General features: G+C 43.4%; 2 protein-coding genes across 4 annotated transcripts in view; both read right to left on the bottom strand.

Moving 5' to 3' along the window:
• Positions 1-18,268, bottom strand: part of LOC109038492 (paxillin) — a 120,770-nt gene that overhangs the window by 56,706 nt on the left and 45,796 nt on the right. The window contains exon 1 of one of the 3 annotated variants that reach the window (XM_072296003.1): positions 330-487. The exons of the other annotated variants lie outside the window; for them this stretch is intronic. The gene's annotated coding sequence lies outside the window, so the exon portion shown is untranslated. Of the gene's footprint in view, positions 1-329; positions 488-18,268 lie in introns of those variants that run through there. 3 annotated transcript variants of the gene reach the window in all.
• Positions 1-18,268, bottom strand: part of LOC109038569 (uncharacterized isomerase PA3578) — a 32,798-nt gene that overhangs the window by 4,377 nt on the left and 10,153 nt on the right. The window lies entirely within an intron of this gene.

The raw sequence follows: 18,268 nt of genomic DNA, 5'->3' as shown, positions 1-18,268 counted from the left end.
TATGGGCTGTGTAAGTTTCATGCGACCAACGAAAAGTTTCAGTTAAACAATTTTAATGATGGGGTGAGTCACATTTTGAGGGAGTTTCACTGAGGCCTAATCTTGCGATGAGTACCAAAAACTCATTACGACGATGAGGGATTGAAACCCCTGTCATATTTGCTGGAATTTTCTCGTTTACGTATGTTTTAAGTACCGCTCTCCTACTCCTACAAATATGGATACTCTGCACTAAAGGGAGGAAAACGAAAGAGGAGGCTCATAAAAAGGGAGTTCAGGTGTTTATGCAGTGACTGCATCGATCAGAATACGTGACGTCGGATTGTTACCGTGATGCAATAGAGACAGAACACTCCGCGAAAAGCACGCGCGAATCTCGCCCGAAGGCCGCGACACTTAACTTGAAAGGGTCGAAAAGTCCAAAACCCGCCTCGAGGCGGCAAAAATGTAAAATGGAAAGTTCGAAAGTTACGGCGAAGGCTTGATTGATTATCAGACTGAGTCACGGCAAGACGCTTGGTCTCCCGGTAGCACCGCCGGGGGGCAGAGGGCGCAGGGCAGCGGAGTGGAGGGGGGCGACAGGGACACCCGGCACATGCACGAAATGCCAAAAACGAAAAGAAAATACTGCCACATCCGACCGTCCGACTTGGCCGCTGCCTGGCCGACTGCCAGCGCTCGCCAACGAGGAAGCGATATGCGGGAACTTCGGGAAGAATGCAAGTTGCAGGTAGGGCTTCCCGCGAAATATCAAGCAGGACTTGATTCTACATTACCGCGAAGAAATGTGGTGTGTGATGCAGGTTTTATTATTCGTGGTTTAGTTGTATCATTCCGGCCCCTGGAAAGAAAGCATCTTGGATCCAGAGTCCAGCTGGACTCTTGAAAAAATTGAAAGGAAACAATACTCATGATTCAATTGGACGTATTTCTATCGAACGGAACTATGTGCATTGTGACGTGAGCCCTGTAATGCATATATTCCTATGGGTCTCAGGGTTCATGTCTTAATGCACTTAGTTCCGTTTGCCAGAAATACGTCCAATTGGATTATTGCTTAAATCGAGAGCCGTGCCGCTCAATAGGACGTATTTCTGCCAGACAGAACTGTAAGCATTGAGACATGAGCCTTGAGACTCATAAGAATATATACATAACAGGGCTCACGTCATAATGCACGTAGTTCAGTTTGACAAAAATAGTCCAATTAAACGGATTTCCTTCGGTTTCAAGAGTTTTTGTTCTTGTCAAATTTTTTAAGAGGCTGGACTCCGGATCCAAGAGACCTTTTTCCCAGTGAAAGCAACGACGGGAAGTGAAGTACACTGTTAAAAATCGTTGATTCCGTCCGACGGAAAATCCGGAGTGAGAATGAACACGGGAGTGCGGTTCAGCGCGTAGGTGCTGAGACGGGCTGCATGTGTAGTCAAAGCACTCCGCACCGGAGCTGCAGTACGGCTCGGAGTCACGCGCACCTTCTCTCCCTCGCACTAGCGCTATATACTGTCTCTTCTCCCCTTTAAGCCTACCACTCTCAGAATGAAAATGAAAAATTTAAAGAGAAAAAAATAGAAAAAATAATAGAATAGTGGAAATAATAGAATAGTCGAAATTATGGTATAACAGAGACAATAGAAAAGAAATAAAATAAAGTAAATCAAATATATGATAAAATGAAGTCAAAGACTAAATTGAAGTAAATAATTAGAGGGAGCAAGGAGATGAAGAAAAAAATAAAATAAGGGAAACAACTAAATGATGTTAAAGAATAGAATGAATTTTAAGAGTAAAGTGAAGTCCAAAAATTATGATGAAGTATTAAAAGAAATCACAGTAAATATAAAACAAAGTAAAGGAATGAGAAGTAAATAATTAAAGAAAAAAAAATGAAGTGCTTGAAAAAATAAAATAGAGTGAAGAAAAAATAGAGACAACAAGGAAATAAAACAAAGTAAAACGATAAAATATAGTTAAAAAATATAGTAAAGTAAACTAAATACACGGACAAATCCAGGTAGATTGAAAATATCTTAGCGGCCCGTTCAAATCGACGTTAAATACCGTTTTTGCGTCACTTTCATGCATCGTTCGCTATAGCTCAATCGGTAGGGTCGTCGGTTAGTGTTAGGTAGGTCCCGGGTTCAATTCCCAAGTTAGGTAGAAAATTTCTAACCTTCAAAATCGGTTAAATCATATACCAATGGTTTCAATATTTTTATTTTTCATAGTTTCAAAAATTATTTCCACAATTAACCCCTTTCCACCATCCCCTAGCTGCGAACCCCTAAATTTGCGGCTCCCGCGAATCCGTCCGGCGTCGGAGTGATTTCTATGCGTACGGCACCCAAAATCCGTCCAGCCGATTCTCCGTCGGAGTGACTCCTCGGTCCGGCGAAGTGAGGGCCCGTTCTTACTCGCGCTTGTGCTGAGTCTCACTCCGTTTTTTTTAACAGTGTACGATCGTCTCTCATGATGACGTTTTCGAAGGTGAATTTAAAGCGGAACATTTTCCCGGAAAATCTTGGACACCATCGTGCTGGCCATTTCATAGTAGACATACTTTTTGTTTTATTTTGGGATGATTAGGGTTTCAAAAAAAGCTTAGGAAAACTGATCGAGCACACCATGATTGTTAACACTGTACTACGTAATTCTTTTTTCTCCACGTGCTTATACACGTAGGCAACCTAGCGATAAAAACGGGACATTCAGGGACGGGGACCAATAAAACTACAACGCACGCGTGTAGGTCCATTAATCACGCGGAAAGAGTCAAATTGAGGTAATTTCTCATAATTAATCGTACGTCGCCGTGTGATCATCTCGGTCCCGAAGCGTTTTGGCAAGCTTTGCGCCCAAACACCGCTGCAATTTGACAAGAAAACGACTTGACCGTTTCTACAGCCGGACTGAGCAAAAAACCTGCCAAATCGCGTTTATTTATGCAAAAAAAACCCATTTTAAACCTTTTGTGATAACGTTCGCTGCGGCAGTTACGATCTGCGAAATCATTCTCATCTAAATTAGAGAGCTTTGCACTGAGTTATTATTGCTGTACTTCAATGCAGGCCTCAAAGTTTCCCGAAGGATCAAAATCCTAAACCTCAATCAACAAAATTCATTCTACTGAAATGTTTGCCTCCGTGGGCTATGATCCCATTTCAAATGGACGGTCATAAGGGCCCGTTCTTAAATTACCTGGCGCTCTAGGGGAGGGGGGGGGGTCGAGAAAAGCCTCAAGCTATTTGGTTTGCTCCCTATTGCTTGCTCCCTCATAATTGTCCATAAGGAATTGTTGAAACCCCGAAAGAAAGAGCTTCCACCTGTCGCTAGGAGGCCAGTGGAGGGTCTCTTGTCTCTGTTTTGGACTGAAAAACTGCAACATCGCAAACAGAGACGTGCGGATTCGCAATTCCACGGACAATGTGGACATTTCTAGGGAGAGGAATTGCTTGAGATGCGATGCCGAGTATAGGTGAGAATACATATTTTTTCGGGAGAGGCGGCAAGGCTGGTGCCCCTGGCGGCCGGGCGACGCTTTTTGGCGGCAAATTGCCACGACAGGTAACCACCATGCGAGCGTTTGCTGTTACTGTTCGCCGCTCCGTGATTTGCCTCGCCGGCCGCTGCAAGCTCCAAAGCGGGGACCATACATCCGCGGGTCGAAAATAGTCCAAGATCGGGATTGCTGCATGAAAAACACGCTGAAGGCCACCCCGATTGATGGGCTTAGCGCACAGCCGTAGTATAGTGGTGTGGTTTCAGGGCTCGCTTTCCTCGTGGTTCACCCCATTCGGACAAGGCACACGGGAGAAAATTCCGGATGGGAACGTGCGGTCGCGACGGTTACGCTTGTCGAAGGTTCAAACTGGAGTACCTTAAAGGTTCAGTTACACGATCAAATTGAGCCATCAAACTGAAGCTCTGATTGGTGGAGAAAGACCTGAGGTGAGGATGCGACCAATGAGAGGCCCAATTTGATGGCTCAATTTGATCGCGTAACTGAACCATTATAGCGAGAGTATGAACATATCGCTTCATGGAGGGCTTAGGGCCCAAAAGTGCAGCCATTCTTCTAACCAACATCTAACACACGAAATTTTACTGCCGGTCTGCAGAGTCTGCAGATTCCAATTCTATCCAAGATGGCCAAGAATGTACATAAATGAGCGTTCTTCGGCAAAAATGAGTACATTTATGCGAAAACTTTTAGTCAAATACGTGCAAAAGCTACGCGACTTTGTAAAAAGCGAGATTTCGTAAATTTTACGTTAATGCGTCATAACTCATGGTGTCGATCGACAACCTTCCTAGCCACATAACAAAATTTGTTTTTTTCCTCAAACCAAAGGATGATATAATTTGATCGTAAACTTTGCAACGTCGCAATACGTTCCTGAACTCAATGCATCGATACCCTACTTTGATACTGAACTACACTTATTCCTTCCTTCAAACCAAATAGTGATATTATAAATTCTCCAAGAGGCAATCAAATTAATAGTAAATTTTACAACCTCGAAAAATGTTTCTGAACTCGCGGCATCGATACCCTACGTCTACTTCATCACTGAACAAAATTCGTTCTTCTCCTCGAACCAGAGATTGAAGACAGTGGCAAGGCATGAATGATCGATTATCGATAATTCATAATTTGAAGCTGTGGTAGAGAGTCAATTATTAAGATGTTCGTTGCAAACACCCTGTTTATCGATCCATCTCCATAGGTTTAAATGACAGATAAACCGATATATCGCAAAGCACGCCGCGCCACCGGTTGACGAGAGAATACGAGGGGAATAAGAATGAAGAAATGCAAAAGCGTGCTCCTGACTAGACATCACGAAGGAGGAAGATCCGATATGCAAGGAAAGACATGAAGTAAAGAAGCAGCAGGTCAAAGACACACACATAAACTCCAAAAAAATCCACCTTGCGCGAACCCGAACTATCACTTCGCGGAAACACCACGCGCCACCCACTATCGCGCACACCGGCAAACCACGCGGGCTCGAGAACACCAGCGCGAGCGAGACCGACCGTCGTCGTCGGAAGAGAAAACGGACTGAGACCGCTCATCCGCGATGACCAGGACGAAACGGTAAAAAAAAAAGAAGCCAAACACACCATGTTTGAAGAGCGACCCCAGAAAGAAGGGGGGGGGGGGGTCCCAAACCGAAATCAATTACCTAGATACGCGGCAGCGACCCCGGAGCAGAGAGGGGGGGGGGAGGCGGCGGGGACAGGTAACTATTTTCCTAGTAGTGGCGAGAAAGCGTCGCGGTTGCTTGCCCAAAAGCGGAAAGCGCTGTCGTCGGACCGCCTGCAAAAAAAACGCATCAACTGGATAGAAAAGGTGAGTTTTGGCAACCTCGGAGACTGGGGGTTGCCAAATGGGGGGTGTGAAATTCGCCGCGGTGCCGGGGTCGATGGGGGGGGGGGGGGGCGGCTGGAGAGCGGAACTGGTTGCTCCGACGATGAGCCCTTTCGAGCGCGCGGACGCACCGACGATCGAGAGAGATGCCCTGCGAGGTTTACAGGTTGCGCGATGAAATCAGCGTGGTTTACGTTGAGTTACCGGGGGGTAAAAGCTGGTTTTCGCTCAATTTGGCAATCGAGCTAGAACCGCGTAAGTCAGGGCGCGGACCGGGCGGAGTTACGCGTTTTTGCGGAGCCGTTTCGCGGGATTTCAGCGGTTCGCGGTTCAGTGAGCGTGGTCGTGACCCGGTTGTGCACTTTCAGGAGAGTTTTATTGACTGACTGCCGGAGTCACCGGTGGTCGATGAGATGACGTCATTTTACGACGCTTGGAGGAAATGGACTCTGCGTTTTACGGCGGATTGATCACGCGAGGGCTCGATTAATGTTCACGAAACGGCAATTCGAGGGAGATAATTTTGTCGTAGGTTCTTTTCTGCAGTACGCACGTAAGAAAATAAAAAAGGAAAAAATTACAGCGGCCGAAACCAGTGTCGGAGTTAGAGGAGAGGAAAGGACCTCGGTGAACTGAACTCAAATTCAAGTCCCGATACTGAACATGCATTTTCCAGGCGATGATGAATTTTAAGACTAAATTCAATTCCACGAGCCTAAATCCCTGTAAATGATATCCGACTGTAAGGAGCTCTTTTCCGCAAGTACAAAAAATGTATTCCTCTGCTGGCTGCAAGTATGTAGGTTACAGAATATATTCGATTAAACCCGCCACCCCTCAAAATCCTTCGATTCATAGCTTGCCGAATGACTCCGATCGGCAAATCGTCGGTTCCAGGACGAAGGACGTGACCCATTCAAGGTCGCAAAATTGACTCGATCAGTTTTATTTTTTATAACGATCTGCATGCTTGATTTCCTCCAAAATTTGTCTGATTTCCGTATGAGATCAGAAAAAAAATCGGTGCAATTTCAGTCAGAAGTGCCCAATATTCTCCTGGAAAGAGTGCAATTTCGAGGGGAGATTCGGCAACCCTCGAATGTGACTACGTCCTTTTGTGACGAAAACGACGAGATGACAGAATATGGCAGAGCCTGGATCAAGGTCGTTTGAAAAAGAAGCGATGGAGATTCTATGATCAACCCTCAGTTTGGACAAAGAAATATTCGCCGAAGATTATTCGGCTGTTTTCATGATTCGTCTCCGGTGGCTGAATAGTACGGTGGCTTATGGCAAGTACGCTGCAAATCGTGATTCAGTTTTGCCACTTTGGGAGGTCAAACTAGATGATATTTTAAGCGTTTTGAGTCGAAGAGGCATTTTCAAAATGGTGGCAGATCCAAGATGGCGGCCATTCAAAATGGCGGCCGGGCGCGTACTTTGAGCCGCTCTAGATCATGACCCGCTCAACCGATTTTAATTTTCTTTTTTTTGCTTGATAGATAATTATAAGGTAAACATAACTAAAGCACAAAATTTTTGATTTTGACAATATACAGGGTGTTTTTTTCATAAAAACCGGTTTTTGTGTATTGAAAAAAAAGCTTTTAACCCATATATCTTTTAAAATCGCATTATTAAGGTCACTTTAAATACTCACCATGTAAAAGAGCGTCTTTTAAGCTTTCCAACGATATATTACATGATGGGTCTGTGATTTAAGGTTTCCGCGCCACTGTGATCCGCGCGGCGGCAGCACAGCGCGGGCCTGCATACATTAGTCCACGGGCATATGTTGAAAAGAAGCCTCCCGTGGAATAGTAAATGTAGTAAGTGTGGAAAATGGCCTAATCTCTTCTTTTCAATGTGAAGAAAAGTAATTTTGACGTTGTCAAGCTCAATTTTGCGTCCGACCCCTCCAATTCAACATGGCGGCCAAAATGGGGGCTCGGGGGTTGAAGATGTTGGAATTTGTTTTTGACGTCGTGTATGGGGTCCATCACTATGTAATTTTGGTCGTAGAATCCGAATTTAAGGTCCAAAATTGTCTCCGGCTCAAAGGGATGCCCAAAATCCAATATGGCCGCCAAAATATCCACGATAGGGTCAAATCTCCGAGAGTTGCGTATAAAAGTGCCGAGTAGGGTATCTTTCCTAGGGTTTTTTGGGTCGTAGATTTCACTAATGAGGTCAGAATTTTAATACAGGTTTATTGAAGCCCAAAAATGTCAATATGGCGGCCAAATGGCTGCCGTTGCGGGGTGAAATATTTTGTTGAGGCTCGTATCGTCGAGTGAGGTGTCCCTGCATGGGTTTTTTGGGTCGTAAATTCCACAAATGAGGTCCAAATACCCAAACAGGCCCCAGTTCTCTAAGAACCAAAGTAGTGGCCAACATGGCTGCCGCTCAGATAGTGAGAACGGTAGAGAAGTTACCTTTCATACAATGATGAATTTTCGTGTACGTTTTGTACTCCGCTGATTCCGGGTGTAGTCCTCTAGTACATCGGAGTGGTAGCGGTAGTGGTCTGTAGTACATCTAGGACATGCTCAAGAGCGTATTTCCTGATTTTTCCCAAGAAGATACTTTTCTCGGTGAAAGGACAAAATACACTATTTTGAATACAAAACTTATTAGTTCGTTTTCCATCTGAAAAGTAGGGTGAATATTTTGTATATGTCCGCGGCGGTAGGACAAATCATAAGTACTTTTGATTGATTAGAATATCTCACTGAGTCTACCAAGAAATTTACTTCCACACTGTCCTTGAAAAACACCTCACGCATTCATGGTGCTGTTAAATCTATATGACCGAAATTTATTACAATTATTTTGTGAGGATGAAAAAATTAAATTCAGCCTCAGTGTTAGGTACGAACAAATTACTGAACACAATGAAAATTAATTCTAGTTTACGATTTGCGGCAATTTCGTATGCAGATAGTGTTCGTTTTTTGAACGCCTCATCCTACTTAACAGCAGGAACGTGGACTTAACGATTGAGAAGCTTTCCGGAAAAAGGGCACATTGCAAAAAATTGCGTATGAGAAAAATGCATCATAAGTTTCCATCATTACTTTCCGGTCACTGATGATGACTTACATTGCAGCTTGGACTCCCGATTTCGAACGTAAGTCATTGTCAGTGGCCATAATTATAATGATCGAAACTTCGAATGCATTTTTCTCAAAGGCCATTTTTGCTATGTGTGCCCTCTTTCCGGAAAGCTCCTCAATTACATAGACGTATTGCTGAGTATGAGGCAAGGATCTCATATAGTTACTCTAGGAGGAATCTTAGGGCTGAGCCCGGATACCCTGCTGAAATTGGCACTAGGAGCCCGATGTTCAAAATTCCATAGAAATTCTTACGTCCGGTAACAAAAAGCGATAGAATTCGTATAGGTAGCTGGTTTTAGAAAGCGGAGGAAATCAAGCAGCCGTGCTAAACAGTTTACTTCCTAACAATAACTTTAACGCCATCGTCTGTAAGAAACTGCGTATAGCCGTCAATAGATGCTATAAGCAATCTTATAGCCGGCTATAGGTCTATGGCATTTGGGAACATAGATTCTAAAGCCAATTTTTACCAGGGTAAAGATATCCTCTTTTCCCTATCGAATGAAGATTTTTTAGAAAATTGCAGCATGATAGGAAAAAATGGATACCATTTCCGGCTTTGACAGTCAAATGTACAGGATGTCCTAAACCTCACGTGTCAGAATTTTTTCTGCTTGGGTTATTTTAGGCCGGACACAGTCCAGGGCCTCGAGGTCAAATAGAGAGCTTATCCGAGGAGTGCAGCTTTCGTCATCCCAAAGCCCCCTCGGTCACCCTTGGGAGTTCAGCGGACAAAGGGGTATTCCAACTTTGGAGAGCAGGATTCTCACCACAATTTTAAAAATAAGCTGAGGTTTAAGATAAATCGATACAAAAAAGTCCACCATCAGCCAATCCCTGTGCGCAGTATTGGTATAACACTTCAAGGGGAAATTAAATTTTCCAAAAGTGTATCCTCCTCCCCCTAAAACGCATTTGTCGGACATTTCGATTCCTGCAACATTCTTAATGTTAGAGAACAATAAGGTAAACCAAAACTGGCTTAAGCAGCCAATAAAGTACAAAATAGGTGTCCACCGTATCATATGCACCGAAAAATGTTTACCCTCTTTTTGAGCACAAAACGGAAAAATAACATTTGCGTTGTGCAGAAGAGAAGATTTGTCTTACCCATGGACGATAAAATATACCCATAAATATCAAAGAATTTGTTCCGTGTGATGAATTTGCAAAAATTTCATTCAAAATACAAAGTGTATGTAATCGTCGTGTAGCATTCCTGCAATCAGTTAAAATACAATTCCATGCTAAGTCGCAGGATTTTCCCCACAAAATTTTACTTTTTTGCCGTGTCCATGACTGCAAAATTTTCAGAAAAGTATCTTCTTGGGAAAAATCAGGAAATACGCTCTTGAGCATGTCCTAGATGTACTACAGACCACTACCGCTACCACTCCGATGTACTAGAGGACTACACCCGGAATCAGCGGAGTACAAAACGTACACGAAAATTCATCATTGTATGAAAGGTAACTTCTCTACCGTTCTCACTATCTGAGCGGCAGCCATGTTGGCCACTACTTTGGTTCTTAGAGAACTGGGGCCTGTTTGGGTATTTGGACCTCATTTGTGGAATTTACGACCCAAAAAACCCATGCAGGGACACCTCACTCGACGATACGAGCCTCAACAAAATATTTCACCCCGCAACGGCAGCCATTTGGCCGCCATATTGACATTTTTGGGCTTCAATAAACCTGTATTAAAATTCTGACCTCATTAGTGAAATCTACGACCCAAAAAACCCTAGGAAAGATACCCTACTCGGCACTTTTATACGCAACTCTCGGAGATTTGACCCTATCGTGGATATTTTGGCGGCCATATTGGATTTTGGGCATCCCTTTGAGCCGGAGACAATTTTGGACCTTAAATTCGGATTCTACGACCAAAATTACATAGTGATGGACCCCATACACGACGTCAAAAACAAATTCCAACATCTTCAACCCCCGAGCCCCCATTTTGGCCGCCATGTTGAATTGGAGGGGTCGGACGCAAAATTGAGCTTGACAACGTCAAAATTACTTTTCTTCACATTGAAAAGAAGAGATTAGGCCATTTTCCACACTTACTACATTTACTATTCCACGGGAGGCTTCTTTTCAACATATGCCCGTGGACTAATGTATGCAGGCCCGCGCTGTGCTGCCGCCGCGCGGATCACAGTGGCGCGGAAACCTTAAATCACAGACCCATCATGTAATATATCGTTGGAAAGCTTAAAAGACTCTCTTTTACATGGTGAGTATTTAAAGTGACCGTAATAATGCGATTTTAAAAGATATATGGGTTAAATGCTTTTTTTTCAATACACAAAAACCGGCTTTTATGAAAAAAACACCCTGTATATTGTCAAAATCAAAAATTTTGTGCTTTAGTTATGTTTACCTTATAATTATCTATCAAGCAAAAAAAAGAAAATTAAAATCGGTTGAGCGGGTCATGATTTAGAACGGCTCAAAGTACGCGCCGGCCGCCATTTTGAATGGCCGCCATCTTGGATCTGCCACAATTTTGGAAATGCCTCTTCGACTCAAAACGCTTAAAATATCATCTAGTTCGATCTCCCAAAGTGGCAAAACTGAATCACGATTTGCAGCATTTGGCCCTTTTTTGGCGCTAAGCCATCGTACTAGAAGAGAATAAGATGAGGAGATGGCACGGTCATGAACGGCGAGGACCGGAGCAGAGGCAGATGAGGAGGAGATGAGGCGAACTGGAAGACGCGGAATCACGGAGCGTGGCCTGAGTGGCCATTGAACAATGTCATTACCACGCCACACCGCCACGATCGCGGATCGCGGGTCCCCGGGGCCAGGTGAGAGGGGGTGCGCGCCGCGCGAGGCGGGGGTGCAGGGGCTACACAAATTAGTGGTCCGCCGATGCACCGCCGCGCGTCGCCAATCGCCGCGCCGCCAGAGACAAGCGCCATTGCCAGATCCCTCCCAGAAATACGATTAATTCAATAAACTAAGCTAGGCCATGGTATAGTCGACGGAGTACACAAAAAAACCCTACAGTTTTTCATTGGAAATTGGACGTATTTCTATCAAACGTACCTAAGCGCCATAGGGTGAGAAAGGTAGAGGGGGGCTTGGATTGGCGGCGGAATCGGGCGTCCGGCTTATTCCGTACTATACTCGCAATGCTTTTCCATGGCGCTTAGTTCCGTTTGATAGAAATACGTCCAATTGTCGTTTCCAGGGATCATTTTCATGGTCATAAGAAGCACTCTACTCTGGGGTCCGTGCATGCAGGAACCAAGATGGCCGCCAAGCGTTTTTTCAGCTTGCTGTATCTTGGAACCTACGTGTCCGATTTTCGTTTTCTTGGTCTCGTTTAAAGCTAAAATGCTGCTAGGTACAGAAGTGTACCCCATAAATTTTCTCGCCTAAAGCACACATAAATGGACGTATTTCTACCAAACAGACCTATGTGAAGGTGAGAAATATGGGGTGTGCTCGTTAGTTCTCTGGCCGTAAGAGTGAATGAGAATAATAAAGCGCCAGTGACGTCAGCGGCAATGAAAAAGCGGGGGAGCCTCGGGGGATCGTCCTCGGGGCGCTTTGACTCATGAGCCCTGTCTACAATGCTCTCTTGCCATGCCCGGGGCTCATGAGTTCCGCATTCAGTTGGCACATACGTCTGTTTGATAGAATGTAAAATCCCGCTTTTCCAATTCTTCAAAAGGAATCACGCCCACTTTTACATTGCTTCTTATGCAGCTTCGACGAGCACACCCCATATTTCTCACCTCCACATAGGTCTGTTTGGTAGAAATACGTCCAAATAATCATTAGGAAACGTGCAAAATTTTGAAATTTCACGCAAATTTCAGTGCTAGTAGGGTACCTTTGTAGGGATATTATGAGCACTGGGCCCCATGGAGGACTTAGGGCCCAAAAAGGGCGGCGCTCTGTTGTTGTTTTGGTTTGGGAGGATGGGAGGAGGGCCATTGCCAACCTTTGACGGTTATCAACAACCCCACTTGCTGCCAACTATACTATATCCGAGATGATTTTTCTCAAAAATAGTACACGATTAGCCGTGAACCTCAGTAAATACGTCGTAACAATGCATTTGAGTAAAGTTCTCGTTGCGATATGCGAATAAAACTACATTTTAAAGCCCTTTTGTGTTTACATTTACTTACTGAGTCCGCCATTTTTTGAGCTCTCGACGTGACAAGATCCAACCCTCGCGATTCTCCACGCTTTACTAAACTGTGAGCGCGAGGGAAGGCTGAGCGCCTTCATTTTTTTGCAATATGCAACAAGGACATCCGTTAAGCACGAATAGTTGTATCCAGGCGTTAAGTTGCATCAACGCCTACGCTCTATCTGACAATGAGATGCAAGAACGCGGCGTTTAGCGAGTAGAGAAAAAAATTAATTTTTCGCCACGGTATCAGAATTAAAAGACCATTTCTGTCGTGGAATTTTCCTTAATTTTACGACTTCTACCTGGTATTTCTTGAAAGTACAAACGTATCACTTGATATATTCATGCAGTGGACTCGTCGATTGAATTCATGCTATGATTTTTCAAGTAGCTGAAACCCAAGTAATTTCGAAAAATATACAACCAACTATCACGGCGACAACAGCGACATTCTTTCCATGTCTTGGACATGCGGAATCCAAAAATCGCATCCACCGCGGCAAGGATCGTGGACGCGGTTCAAAGTCGTGATGTCCGCGGTCACACTGTGAAACGGAGAGGGATAGATTGAGAGGAAAAATGAGCTATCCCACTATCCCCCATTGAGGGACAGAGAATAACGCCGCTAATAGTTCGGACATCATTAATATTCGTATCATAAACGGAATTCTAAAAAGACTTTGAGCTGCCGCGCACGATCCGACCCATGAACCTCCGGAGACCGATGGCGAGGCGTGAATAATCGATTATCGATATATCCCCATTTGAAACTATGGTGAAGAATCGATCATTAAGGGGTCGTTGCGAACACCCTGTAAATCGATCCTTTTTCGTAGGTTTAAATGACAGATCAATCGATACATCACAAAGTATGCGAACACCCTGCTTATCGATCCTTTTTCGTAGGTTTAAATGACGGATCAATCGATACATCACAAAGCATGCCACGCCACTGCTGGCGACAAAATATCAAGGAGATTTCGATCATGAACGTCTAATGTATGATAACTTTCGGCGATGTTTGAAAAGTAATACTTGCGTTTACTTAAATCTACTCACCGACGAATGATGAGCGACAAGGAGAAAGACATTTTTCTTTCAGATTTTATTGTTTTTACTCCTGCCTTTGTCTTGGAACCTCAAAAAGTAATCTTTGCCCGAAGAAAGATGTGCATCAAATTTTGGAAAATATGTGCTGCAGAAACGGACATAAAGGATCGGTTGCTTTAGAGAGGAGAAAATACCGACGGATTTTAGTGAAATCTGACGACGCGACATAAAGATGGCCACGCTGATTAGTAGCGAAACAATAGGGATTCATCACCTTCCACTGTTGCTTTCTTACGGTTGATTAACGTGTCAAAACAGTCGGTGTTTTACGCAGAATTTTCCACCTTAATCTCCATTTTTTTCAAACTAAGTGTCCTATCTTCTTTCAAAGTTGTTCCTATTTCCCTTTTCTAGGATCAAGGTGGTATGACCGTGCTTTTGCAATCACCGTACCAAAATTTGTGGTTTTCGTCTCCTTAGGTCCAGTTACACGATCAAATTGAGCCATCAAATTGATCGTGTAACTGGACCTCTTGCTGGGGAACCAGCACGAGCAGATTCTGCCAACCTAAACTATGAAAACGGGGAAAATTTGGCAAAATTCGAAGGTTCATACAGTGTTTTTCCTCAAATGGTGCGGCAGAGCATTTTACTGTTATTGTAAAATATTGCTAGCACATTGACTTTTACTATCGGCCATGACCGATAAAGCACGAAACTAAGGAAGTTCAGGGTTGCCATAATTTTCCCAGCTTTAAATTCCCTGTCTTTCCCTGACTCAAAAATTTCCTAATTCCCTAACTTTCTCTGACCTTTGAACATAATATTCACTTTTTTTTTAACCATTAGCTTCCGCTAAACTTAGGACACAATTTCCTCGTTTAGGGATATTAAATTTTGGAAAAAGGCGTTCAGTACCTTATTAAAATCGGTGCATAACGTTTGCGCACACTTTTCTTACCGATAACGTTTGCGCACGCTTTTCACGAATATCATTTGCGCACACTTTTTACCGATAACGTTTGCGCACACTGCACTATTTGGCAACGTTGCAATGATGCCACGCGTGTCACCCGAAAACCGGAGTTTGTTTTGATCCGGGCGGTCATAGTATCGCTTCATGATAAGAAATTTTCTTGCAATGCATTGTCTGGCAATTAGTGACCCAGTCATCGGTCGTTCGCCGTGGTCAGAACAACCGACAAAAATGATTCAGACGAAGAAAATAACCCGGAGGCTGTAAATGACTCTTTCAATGCAGACGAGCCTGATGAATCCATTTCTGCAAATGGTGCTGATGAAACTTGCTCTTCAAATGCAACCTGCCCTAAAAACAGCCCTAAAACCCGTCCTTGCGCTGAAGATGATTCCGGTGATTTTTAGCTGAAGTAACAGCGAAAAATCTGTGAATAACCATATACCTTATTTTCTTAACTTTCTTCATTTTCTATTTTCTTCTTATTAACTTATTTATTCATTTACTTATTGATTGCTTATTGGAATTTATTTAAACGAAAATTTCCCCTCGTCCGTTTATAAATTATCCGTTCGTTGAATTGTCTTATCACGAAGCGATACTACTGACGCATCATTGAAGCGTTGCCAAATAGTGCAGTGTGCGCAAACGTTATCGGTAAAAAGTGTGCGCAAATGATATTCGTGAAAAGCGTGCGCAAACGTTATCGGTAAGAAAAGTGTGCGCAAACGTTATGCAGCCATTAAAATATGGCACTCATTACAAATGACCAGAGAGGGTAAAAAGTTGGAAGATCAGTAATATGTTCTAGTGATTAGTATATACCTACAATACATGTGTCAGAAATTCCCTGATTTTTTCCATGAATTCTCTGGCTTTCCCTGGCTCTTCCCTACCGTCACAAATGCCCTGACTTTTCCTGATTTTCTCGGTTTTCCAAACCGCCGGTAACCCTGAAAGTGAACTACAGGGTCGCCACAAAATTTAGAAAATGAAATTCCCAGACATTCTCCTGATTTCCCTGACACATTTTGGTGAATTTCCCTGACAATTGAAGATGTGGCGGATGATTAAGAAGACATAATTGAAAATAGTTTTCAGGCAAAATTTGTTGTTCAAAACCTCAAACCCATTCTAGAAAGCAAATGCAGGCGATTTAGCAAATTTCCCCTGACTTTTTCGTCATTTTCCCTGACATTTCCCGGTTTTCCCTGACTGTGGCAACCCTGGAACTAAGTTATCAACAGGCTTACGTTACAGTTAAAGCTGACTGTATAAACTTCATAAACTTTGCTAAAAAGCAGAAAACTTAAGGCACTATAGTGTACGCATTACTCTTTAACGGAAATACAAAGGATTGGAGGAGTAACAACTCGCCGAAAGAAAGTAATCCGAGTTACGACTACGACGCGACGGTGCCATAAAGAGAGTAGTCGGTGCTAAAAGCGCAAGTTCCCGATTTCCGCTCCGATTAGCGAATAGTGACGCGCAAAAAACCCCCGTAGAGACACGCAAGGAAATCGTTTTAATCACGGGTCAATTCGTCGCCCTCCTGACATAAAGGCATAACTGCATTTCGCGATAGGCCCTGTCGTCCATTAAACTCAATGCTTTTCCGGGTTCATCTCTAAGTGTAGTTACGCTCTTATGTCAGCCAAGCGACGAATTTATCGTCGGAGCCTGCCCTCGCCTCCCTCGCCGGGCTCCAAAACAAGAGAACGCTTCATCTCATCGACGAGACGCACGGTGGATCGAGTTAATGGTAGAAGTCGGACACAATGGAGATGTTACATGTGTGAGGAATTTGCGATTTGACTGTTGATTCTTATGTAAAAGTCCGCGAGAAACACGATGTGGCCACTGGTTTTCTCTGAAATCAACTCCCAAACTCAAAAAAAGCTCAAGTTGAGGCCAAAATGGAGGGGATATCCCACCCTACCCTGAGAGTCCACCTCTACATCAAAACAAACTCTCCATGCAAATATTAGGGAGCAAATACATTGACAGGGCTGCCACTTTATTTGGGGACTCCAAAACTGAAAACACGGCAACCCTGATAATGTATTTGTTCCCTATCTTTGCATAAAGAGTTTGTCTTGATGTAGAGGTGGACTCTGAGGGTAGGGTGGGATATCTCCTCCATTTTGGTCTCAATTTGAGAGCTTTTTTTGAGCTTGGGAGTTGATCTCAGAGAAAACCAGTGGGGCCATCGTGTTTCTCGCGAACTTTTACATAAGAATCAACAGTCAAATTGCAAATTCCTCGCACATGCAACATCTCCATTTGGAAACTCTAAAAGCTAATAACTCCGTGCATACAAAACTTTGAGGTTTTAGAAGTGGTTCCATTGGTTTCCTCGTGAAATTTCCTCCCGGTGGCAGCCCTTAAAATTCAAAATTTGACGAATGAATCATAAAAATTTGCAGTTTCAGTTAAAAATTTCATGTCCGACCTCATGATCGACTCGATCCACTGTGCGACGTGATTAAATTGCCTCGGCCGCGCTGAAAGGACCACGCCTTTTGTTTCAACAGCGCTGCCGGCTGCCGTGCTGAGGAAAACCCCCGTGCCGAAACTTGAATTTTCCCATATTATTATCTTACATCAAACACTCATTTGTGAGGAAAGTTGCGAATATTTTTCCTCAGAATTTTCAGAAACACAGAGCTGAATTGTTTTTGAGGGAGAATTTGCACGAAATTGTTTTATTGTTTCATCTAAAAGATCTTAAAGAGAGCTTGCAACCGTGCAAAGACTTCAATAGTGACAAACTATCTCCACTCGAATCCTTATTTGTAAGAAAAGTTACGCATATTTTTCCTTGAAGCTTTCAGGACGTCTACAGCACTTTTTTGAGAAAAAAAGAAAAAAAATCTCAGATGATTCCGTGATTTCTGTGGCCAAAAGAATGGTTCCAATAGTGACGAACGTTGAGAACCGGTCTGTTTACGGCAGACCTCTTCGCGTTAGACGAACGAGAATGGAGTCGGATGATTACTTCTCTGGCTGGAGGCATAATTCGCCTTCATCTCACGGCATATGCAACAGATGCATCTTTCAAATTGTAATAGTCGCCCTCTCTAGGAGTATGCACGCGTAACGTAAAATGCCCAGACCTTAGAATGTTTCAGATGAATGTTTTAGAATGATTAGATGTGGCACGAAGAATTGTATTCACACCGATCGGCGCCCGGTACCGACTAGAGAGCGCGAGTTTTTATCCAAATTGTCAAAGGCTGAAAACATTACCCAATATTGTCGGCTTTTTTAAAAATACTTGACTCCAGTTGCATCGGCACATTTTCCGCCACATGCCAATTACGGTCGTGAACAGTTGAAGAATGGTTTTCTCGTTCGATTATTTGAGTCCGTCTCAAATTCCCTGAATTTCCTCGCATATTTCCAAGTGCCCTCAAATTTCCCGAGTTTTCTCACATTTCCTGATGCGTATACATCCTGATTTAGTTAGAATCATTTCTCTCTCTTTTTCAATTTGATTAAATACTTAAATCTCCCTATTTTTAAGCAACGACGACATACGAATGCAATGAATGACACATTTAATTATCACAAGCGAAAAAAAGT

This window comes from Bemisia tabaci, chromosome 1 (assembly GCF_918797505.1).
Source record: "Bemisia tabaci chromosome 1, PGI_BMITA_v3".
NCBI classification, from domain to species: Eukaryota; Metazoa; Arthropoda; class Insecta; order Hemiptera; family Aleyrodidae; genus Bemisia; species Bemisia tabaci.
The sequence above is the reverse complement of the archived record's forward strand: the minus strand, read 5'-3'. Positions and strand labels throughout refer to the sequence as shown.